Genomic DNA, 9,754 nt, shown 5'->3' with positions numbered 1-9,754 from the left:
AGTGGGGTGCCATTGCCTTCTCCCATTATGCAGTTATTATCGTGCAATTATTAAATATCACCAAATCACGTACAATGCAATGATGAATCACACTGAATATATCTATTTAAGTGAAGGCGAGGGAGGCGCTGCCCACCAGCGGCCCCTCTGCCTGTTTCAGGGGCCTCCCGAGGCAGGCAGACGGTCTCACTAGCCCCGGAGACCGTCCGCGGCCGAGGCGGGCGAAGCGGCACAGAGCTCGGAGCTTCACCGACGGAAACGCGCGAGAAGCGTCCCAGAGCATCCAGCGCGGCCTGTCTCCCGAGCCCCACCGAGACGACACCTCATCTCGCGAGAGCACGGGCAGCGCCCGGCGGCGGCGGCGGGCGGTGGCGAGCGGCGGGCGGCGGCGAAACGCACTAGACCGCGCCCCCTCTGGCGCGGCCGGGAGCGGCGCGCACGCGCAGGGGTGGCGGGCCGGCGTGGGGGCACGAGGGCGGGGGGCGGGGCCTGCGTCGCGCCGCGGGCACGTCGCCGCGCGTCCTCGGTATTTAATGTGTCTGTGTTCCCCTGGCCCGGCCGAGCACGTGGGGGAGCGGTCAGAACGCTGCGCTGAGGGGCCGCGCGGTAGAGGCGGGGGCCGGGGGGCCGGGGGGCGGCGGCGGCGGCGGCGGCGGCGCGAGGACTCTGCACCCTGACGGGGGCCGAGCAGCGGTGAGTGGGAGCCGCCGGTGAAACGGGGAGCACCTGCGGGGGCCCCGGGGGCGGCGCCGTCGGGGCGGTGCTGAGGCGGCCGGGCCGTCGCCGCCTGTCAAGCAGGCCCTCTCCCTCCCGCCGCCCGCGAGCTCCGCCGGGCCCCGCCTGACGCGTCTCTGGTGACCGGCCGCGGCCGCCCTCGGCAGCCTCGCGGGCCCCCGCGCGCGTCCTCGTCCCCGGGGGGCGGGAATCGCGGGCGCGGCGCTCCGTACGCCTCTCCGCGGCTTAACTTTCCGCGAGCTGCGGCTCACACCCTCCCGGGGCGCGGACGCCAATGCGTCCCACCCAAGGTCGCCCGGCCTCGCGCGCGTTTCCCTTTCAAAGGTCGCGTGCGCCCGGCCTGCGCCGGGAGAGGCGGCGGCGGCGGGCAGGGCCAGGTGCTCACAAGGGCGCGGGAGTGTCCGAAGGCCCGCGGGCGCCCTTCCCCCGCCCCCTCCGGGGTTGGAGCTGAGCTGGTCACTTCAGAGAGCTCCCCCCAACTTCTGGGCTCTCCCGTCGTGCCCCGGGTTTCGCCGCACCGAGGCTCGGCGGTGGCACACCCGAGCGGGCAGCCCAGCCCCTGGGAGCGGCACGCGGCGAACTCAGGGCACGGGGTCTCGGTCTGCGGGACCGCGAGGCTGAGCTCGGAGATCGGCTGTGCTTGGAACCCTGTTGCGGGAGGAGGGAGGTTTAGGGTCCTGGTATCGAAGGCTTGGTGTCTCTCGAGGACAAGCTCTCCCAGCCCCTTTACAGGGAGTCCGGGGAGACGGAGGCGTGCCGCCCCGGGCGCCGGCTGACCTGGCTCCCCGGGGTGGCCCGGGGGGAGCACGCTGGTTTCGGGGTCACAGGTCCCAGTGTGCGTGGGCAGGCTTTGGTCTGGATGCCTCGGGGGCGAGCTTTCACCAGCTCTCCTGTATTATGCCACTTTGGGTACGGTCGCTCCTATTTCCCACCCCTGGAGGAGGCCCAGAGAAGGACCGGAGCTGAGGGTGGCAGGTGGTGCCCAGTCGACTGGCTGGGAAAACTGCGCGTTTCGCGGTCCCCCTTTCCCGCGGAGATGACGAGGTTGGCGGGCGCCTTCTTGCCCCCTCGTCCTCCGCTAACACCAGCCGGGTGTACAGAACTCCAGGTGTCAGAGGAGGCCTCTCAAGCCGTGTCGGGTGTATGGGCAGAGCCCTGAGGTTGAACTAGCTGTCTTTCCCCTGGGGAAGTACAGGCTGTCTGGTGTTTAAATGTATCTCCTATAGGTTAATCTGGGTTGCTGGACACTAGGTACAGTCATATCTTGTTGGTTGGTTTGTTCTCCAATACCCCCACCTCCTTTGTCGACATTATTGATAAAGAAATCCCATTCACAAAAAGCTGTCAATTCTGGGAATTAGTAACCTTACTTTGCTGCCACATTCTTGGAACTAAGTCCTTCCAAATAATTTTCTTTTAAATTCTAATTAGAAGTTTGAGCTCTTAGCACTGCCCATCCCCTTTGCTCTTAAAGGTACAGAGCACCTTTGAAGTGAAGAGAGGGGAGCATGACGTGCCCGTCTGTCAAATTCCTCTGTTCTTGAAGTTCAGGGGATCCCCCTGCTGATGATTTAAGACATTCTTAGCACTGGAGACAAGTGAAGTAGTCTTGGGGGAGCTTTTTTTGACTTGTGTTGAACCTTTCCTCTAACTTCTGAACTTGTTTTATGGGTTCTGGGAAGTAATTCCTGGGTGTGCATTTAGATGAAGAATGGCCTTGGGCTATAGTAGGTTCTTTGGATCCTACAGGTATGCAAATCATTGAAGCCTTGGTGCCTATCTGAATTAAATAGGCTCTATTGTCACACATATTCTCAGGCGAAGGCCCCTGAAGTCGCAGATAACTGATCCCCTCCCAGCCTGTGAGTGAGACTGGTCTACTGTCTAGCTCTTGGATTATCTGTGCTTCCGCCCAGCAGTTTCTAGGAAGTACTTGGCCACTGTAGGGTGTCGGTGAGGATGTTTGTTGAAGTGGCAGCTCAGGTGCCAAGGAGATATGTCTCCAGAATAAGGTTGCTCAGCGTAAATATTTTAAAGTAATTTATTCTACCTAGTAATGCAGATTATTCTTGGGTGTTGAACCCAGGCCAGGTCAAAATCACCGTTTGTGGGTGTAGGCTAGTTTTAAGCTTTTCAGTCTTCTTTCATCCTCAAGACAAATTGAGATAATATTTGTGGGGCGCGGCGCTGTGCCTGGCACATGTTGGGTACTCACACATTATTTTTTTTTTCCCTCCTTCTCATGAGTCTCTCAGACAGACTCTGTTTCTCTTGAATCTGTTAAGTGACTTGAATATTAATAAAAGGACTCGATTCCCCAACCTCTCACCTGGAAACTTGGTTGGAAGGAGGAAAAATTGGCTTCCTACACATTGCCAGCCAGCCTCCTGGCTCAAGCCACGTGCCTGGTGAGCTGGTGCTTTCCAGCCCATTCTCCCCAAGTGCTTCCTTCCTAATCTTCCTTGTGAGTCTTGAATGAGGGGTCTTCTCTGCAGTGTGGACTGTTGTGCTATGGTGGGGATGTTTGGGTGTGAGTTAATGCCTTCACCCTGCTATCTAGGGAGTTTATCCCCTCTGGGGAGGAGGTTGGTCCTTATGGGCCTCTTAGCCCGTTAAAATCATCTGATACTATTTGAGTTGCTAATCTGTGTGGGATATATTTTAATCCCAGACCTTCATTCCTAGGGCATGTGTTTTCATCTACATCCCTTTCTGATGTAATGCCTCACACAGATTTCACCTTTGATTATTAACATCAAGTACCGATTGTGTGTGGCATTCTCACTGAGCAAACCTCCTGGCCCTCATGCCTAATTTTAAACTTGGGCAATGCAGAACAAGGACAGTGCTCTGGGTAGGACAGAGTGGCTGGAGAAGTCACTTGTGGAGACAGAAGCTAAAATTTAGGGGACGCCTTTTCCTTGATAGAGTTACAAGCAGGCACCTCCCTGATCCTTTAATCCTCACACTTTTGAGTACAGTTGAGGAGAGTGAAGCTGGAGGCCATTCGGGATTGTTTCAGTGGCAAATGAAAATACAAATTGAAGGATAGAGAAACTGACTAAATTTGGGTTTGAACTTACACTCAGTCCTCTGGAGGGCTTTTGTGAGAAGAACAAGGAGTCGTCAAGTCTATGGGGTTTTCACCTTTTCTGTCTACTGCTTCCTAAGCAGATTGTTGCAGTAAAAGGAGTGTGTGTTGCCGTTCAGCATTCTGAGGACTGGCTTTCAGTCTTATGGACCTTTCAAGGTGTCCTCTTCCTCTCCTGTATGGTTCTGCTAAGTGGTCTTTGTTCTGTTCAGTTCTTGCCATCTGAATGTTTCCACAGCTCAGTTGAGTAAGTTTGCAGAAGTTGATACTAAACTTGCTGTCCCCATCTGGCAGTGCTGGTCCTCACTGAGGCCCATGCACTTGGGAACAGAGCAGGGCCCCAGGAAAGTTCTGGAAGTAAAGCTGAGCAGTGCTGAGGGCTTGTTTCATCCCTGAGGGGTTAGCTAACAGGAGTCTTGATTAGGGGTGGCAGGGTGGGGTGGAGGTTGAGGTCTCTACAGCTTTCAAGACTGAAACCTGGCTGGAGTTCTGGGCAGGTCTCAGTTTCTGCAGCTGGGGAAATAAAGTTAGTCAGCATGAAATGCATGCAGATTGTGCTTCTGGGAGCCCTGGAGTTAGTCTCCCCCTTACAGCTGCTGGGAGGTGGAGTTGCCTGCAGGGTGGGGTATGTTTGGGCCAGGGATGCCAGGATAGTACTGCTGCTGCTGCTGCTAAGTCACATCAGTCGTGTCCAACTCTGTGCGACCCCATAGACGGCAGCCCACCAGGCTCCCCCGTCCCTGGGATTCTCCAGGCAAGAACACTGGAGTGGGTTGCCATTTCCTTCTCCAGTGCATGAAAGTGAAAAGTGAAAGTGAAGTCGCTCAGTCCTGTCCAACTCTTAGCGACCCCATGGACTGCAGCCCACAAGGCTCCTCCATCCATGGGATTTTCCAGGCAAGAGTACTGGAGTGGGGTGCCATTGCCTTCTCTGAGGATAGTACTAGCCAAAGACTAAAAAAAAAAAAAAAAAAAAGTCAATCCACTGTTTTAAGTGCATTTGAAGTTCACTTAGCTCTCAGGTGCTACTGTATTAAATGTTTTTATTTCTTACTATATCTTTATTTTCCTGAATCCATCCTTAGGGGTGAGGGTGTAGAGCTGCCTGTCCTATAGATAGCTACTAGTTATGGGTGGCTAGTTAAATTTAAGCTTTTTAAAGCATTAAGGAAATTTTAAGAATTAGCTCCTTGGTGACATTAGTCACATTTCACATGCTCACATAGCTTCATGTGGCCCAAGGCTGCGGTACTGGACAGTGCAGATCAGGAACGTTTTCATCATCACAGAAGGCTCTGTTGGACAGCACTGGTCTTAGTTCTTTGCCCAACTCTAAGAGCTTCATTGTCTCGCCTTGTAAAGTATCACGTGTTTGGCCTTAGTCTTCTATATTCCACAAACCGAACATCTTTGGTGACAAGTTATTTATCAACTCTCTCCATGGCATGTTCAGAAGCAAGTTCTGGTCTGCCAGTTTGGAGGTCATTGATCAATTATGAAACAGTTTGAGAGAGGCGTGTAGCAAGGGGTCTGGGGATGGGAGAGAGAAGCGAAGGGCCGGATGCTAAGCCTTTGGAAAGCCATCTTGGCTCGAGAGACTGTTCATCATCGTAAAGGTCCTCGCTAGTTCTCCAAGGCCTGTGCTCATTGGCCTTGGTCATCATGTCAGCAGACTTGCTGTTTGGTCCTTCAGTGGCCTGGTGACTTTTGCAGGATCCCAGCGTGGGCCTTTCTAAGCCAGGTTGCGCGCACCTTACAGACGAGTATCATTTTCATTCTGTCCCGGCAGGCCGTCTGAGCGGTAGGAAGCCTGTCTTTACCGAAGGCTTTGGGGAGAGTTGGTTTCCAGTGGGGATCCCCAAGTCTTGGTGTGGGTCTGGCTCTGGGGAGCAGGCTTTATTTCCATATGCCCCTCATCTAGTCCTGGGTGTGCTTGGTTTGAACCCTGCTAGACTGGCCTTCAGCATATACTGTGAACTCTTTTCTTGGAGCCTGACAGAAGATGTATAAGGCATTTATTGAGCATCTGCTGTATACCTGATAACTTAGGAGGGTTTTTGCACATTATCCCTTTTTATTCTCTCTCATCCCTATGAGGTTAAGAATTTCTAGTTTTGTGTATGTGGAAGCCAAGGCTCTGTGAAAAGGAAGCTGATTGCAGGACACAGAGCTGGGCTGGGTCAGGCCCTCTGGGGCTCTTTATTAACTGCCCTGTTACCCCTCCATCCTCATCCAGAAAGTGAAACCAGGCTTTTAAAACGTAAATTTATTTATCCCACAAACTGAGTCAGACTGTTAGATCATTCCAGCCTCATTCAGCCCTAGGAGGGAGGTATTTGTATCTCATTTCTTTCAATGTTATTTTACGGGAAACGGGAGTTAAGGATCTTTAACGCCCTTATATTTCCAGTGTGTTTATCATCAGAATTATGCAACCGTCCAGTGCCTTCAAGCTGCACAATAATGGCAGTGACTAAGAGCAGACAGCCTCCTAAGTGAGGTAGCCCTGCCTTAGGGCCTGGAAAACTGCTCTGAAGACTCTATGGCTTAGTTCAGTCACCTGGCTGAAAAGGCTGTCGTGAAGCCACTCAGTCCTTGGCTAATAATAGTGTGGCCTGTCAGACCTTGCACAGGGTCACAGGACGGTCCCCTGGCCCTCAAGCAGGCTGCAGCCCAGAGCAGCCTGGTCCCTGTTGGAGGAGGCCGCCCCACTGCCCCCATCACTTCCCTCCAGCCTTGGCTTGGAGGACAGGTTTCCACCCCCATCCCCCGCCCTGTGGATTTCCACCCCACTCACCTCCCCCTTCCTGTCTCTCCAAAGAGAAAGGAGTGGCTTGCCCAGAGCTGCATGGGCTGGGCCTGAGAATAACCTCCTCGCTTTGTCCTTTGACTTTGGTGCGGCCTGCCCGGCCAAGCATGTGCTGTCATGCTATTTTTAGCAGGTGGTTCCTTTAGGAGGGCCAAGTGCGTGCGGCCTCAGTGTGTGGGGCAGGTCCTAGCGCCAAAGCCGCCGCCTCTCTCAATCAGGGAGGAAGAGGGAGAAAGCCCCCTAGAGACCGCCATGGGTGTGGGAGTGGCCACTCATGAGATCCCCGGGGCTGCCACTTCTATCGGGACCTGTGGCAGGGACCCAGCCCTTTCTTCTGGGCAGGCAGACATGTGACCCAGGCAGTCCTCTGAGCGGACACTTGTAGGTCAGGACTGCCATCCTGGGGAAGGACAACCCAGCGGCTGGGTTCTGTTTCCATGGGAAGTCACCCAGCCTGAGGACCGGCCACTGAAGAACCGCAGCCTGGAAACCGGCGTCCTCTGGCTTAAGCCAGAAGAAAACCACGAGGGAAGGGGAGCTCATGCCATTCACGGGGAATTCTTCCTGGGGAGTCACTGAGGCCCAAAAGAGACGAAAAAGGGGGCTGACGGATACGTTTTGTCCCTCATTGCCCTCCTTCCTCACCCTGCTCCTCCCTCGCTCCTTCTTTCCTCTGACTCGGAGCTGCCGGCTCCAGCCCCTCTCCCTGTTTCTGATTAAGGAAGCTTCGAGCCATATAAGGTCCTCTGTTGCCTATGGTTTATGTTGGCTGGAGACAAGATTGTTTTCGCAAAGTCTGATTGAAAGAAGTGGCAAGGGCTTCTGTGGGGCTGCGTATATGTGTGTGTCTGTCTGTGCCTGTGTCTGTCTGTCCGTTGCTGCCCTCTGTCCCCAACCCCCTTCTGTGGAGGGGGCCTGGGCCCCCTTATTCTGACAGATTCGTTTGAAGGTGTGAAGGGCTGAGGGTAAGAGCTTAGTTCCAGTTCCCCAAGGGTAATAAGGGGTGTGCCCCCGGGGCTTCCTGGCAGATGAATTTGCTGAGGGAACCTCTTGTCACAGCGTCCCTGCTGTGCTACCAGCCGCAGGGGCGCTCTGTCCTGGAATGGATTCTGCAGTCAGCTTCTGTTTATTAAGAACCTGCAGTCCTGTGGCTCTTGGGGCGCCCTCTCTGGAGGGAGTTGGGTGAGCTTTAGCTCGGCGTCTGCCCAGCGGTGCTGGGAATGGCTCCTCGGGCAGCAGCCCTTAGTCCTGCCCTGCCCTCTGCTTCTGGCCGGCTCTTGAGTCAGCCAGGCTTGTGACTGCCGCAGGACTCTGGCCTGGCTTCTCCCTGCTGGAACTTCTCCCCCTCCTTTCCCGTCCTCTTAGGTCTTGGCAGAGCTGCTCCTTGCTGTTCACGCTGCTGCCACCTCTGCAGAGACCTTCACTGACCATGCTGTTTAGAGCTAAAGCTCCCCCTCTCCCGGGCGGGCTTCACCTGGCTTTCCTCGGCCCGGGCTCCTCGTTTAAACTACACAACACTTTCTCAGCTCTCCCAGCTGGTACCATTCAGGATGCCGTTCAGTTCAGTCACTCAGTCATGTCCGACTCTTTGGGACCCCATGGACTGCAGCACGCCAGGCCTCCCTGTCCATCACCAACTCCCTGAGTCCACCCAAACCCATATCCATTGAGTCGGTGATGCCATCCAACCATCTCATCCTCTGTCATCCCCTTCTCCTCCTGCCCTCAATCTGTCCCAGCATTGGGGTCTTTTCCAGTGAGTCAGCTCTTCACATCAGGTGGCCAAAGGATTGCAGTTTCAGCATAGTTCTTCCAATGAATGTTCAGACTGATTTCCTTTAGGATAGACTGGTTGGATCTCCTTGCAGTCCAAGGGACTCTCAAGAGTCTTCTCTGACACCACAGTTCAAAAGCATCAATTCTTTGGCGCTCAGCTTTCTTCACAGTCCAACTCTCACATCCATACATGACCACTGGAAAAACCATAGCCTTGACTAGATGGACCTTTGTTGGCAAAGTAATGTCTCTGCTTTTTAATATGCTGTCTAGGTTGGTCATAACTTTCCTTCCAGGGAGTAAGCGTCTTTTAATTTTGTGGCTGCAGTCACCATCTGCAGTGATTTTGGAGCCCCCAAAATAAAGTCTGACACTGTTTCCACTGTTTCCCGATCCATTCCCCATGAAGTGGTGGGACTGGATGCCATGATCTTCGTTTTCTGAATGTTGAGCTTTAAGCCAACTTTTCCACTCTGCTCTTTCACTTTCATCAAGAGGCTTTTTAGTTCCTCTTCACTTTCTGCCATAAGGGTGGTGTCATCTGCGTATCTTATATTTCTCCCGGCAATCCTGATTCCAGCTTGTGCTTCTTCCAGCCCAGCGTTTCTCATGATGTGCTCTGCGTGTAAGTTACATAAGCAGGGTGACAATAAGGATGCACAGGAGTGTGGTTAATCCATTGCACGGTGGGATGCCCAGGGCTCAGTCCTCTGTTGAGAGGCTGTGGGTTTCTTACAGAGGTTCCCACATCTCTGCAGTGTTATCTTATTACCTGAAATGTGACTCCCTACCCCTCCCTCTATCTTTGCTTCCTGAGGGCTCCCCCATCTGCAGTGGAACCTGGCTCTCTGTGGGTCTTTAGTCTTTATTAAACTGCTGGCTCTGAGGGGTTCTGCTGCCTGAGGCTAGCTTGCCCTCAGTAAGCCTGTTCTCCTTCTGATTGTTGCTGTGTGTCAGGAGGCAGTTGGGGGTTTCTTGAAGCAAGACTGCTATCAGTATTTGAAAATAAAGCAGTGTAAGTTTGTACATAGATGGATTAGCACTGATACATATTAATCATATAGGTAAAAGTTGTATGGTAATAGAACATCCACTGTAGTTAATACTTAGGAGCATGTTAATTTATCATAGGGTTGCTTGTAGAAGGATTTGACTTGACTCTGCTAAGGTTTGAAAGAACAGCCCTTTGCCCAGAGTGTTCGCCCACCTGTCCTGACCCCTTCTGGAGGGGGCTGGCCTCCCTCCCAAGTACTTCTGCAGGGCAGCCTCTGGGTCTCCTGGGGGGTCGGGTCCAGACCTCCGCAGATCGAAACCCGTGCACATTCATGGCCCTGTAGGCTCTG

General features: G+C 53.8%; 1 protein-coding gene across 2 annotated transcripts in view; it reads left to right on the top strand.

Moving 5' to 3' along the window:
- Positions 1–507: 507 nt before the first annotated feature.
- AKAP1 (A-kinase anchoring protein 1) overlaps positions 508–9,754 on the top strand; it is a 32,980-nt gene continuing 23,733 nt past the window's right edge. Inside the window, exon 1 of one of the 2 annotated variants that reach the window (XM_025281259.2) lies at positions 508–693. The gene's annotated coding sequence lies outside the window, so the exon portion shown is untranslated. The remainder of the gene's footprint in view (positions 694–9,754) is intronic. The other variant, XM_025281258.2, reaches the window with a different exon arrangement.

This window comes from Bubalus bubalis, chromosome 3 (assembly GCF_019923935.1).
Source record: "Bubalus bubalis isolate 160015118507 breed Murrah chromosome 3, NDDB_SH_1, whole genome shotgun sequence".
Lineage (NCBI taxonomy): Eukaryota > Metazoa > Chordata > Mammalia > Artiodactyla > Bovidae > Bubalus > Bubalus bubalis.
The sequence above is the reverse complement of the archived record's forward strand: the minus strand, read 5'-3'. Positions and strand labels throughout refer to the sequence as shown.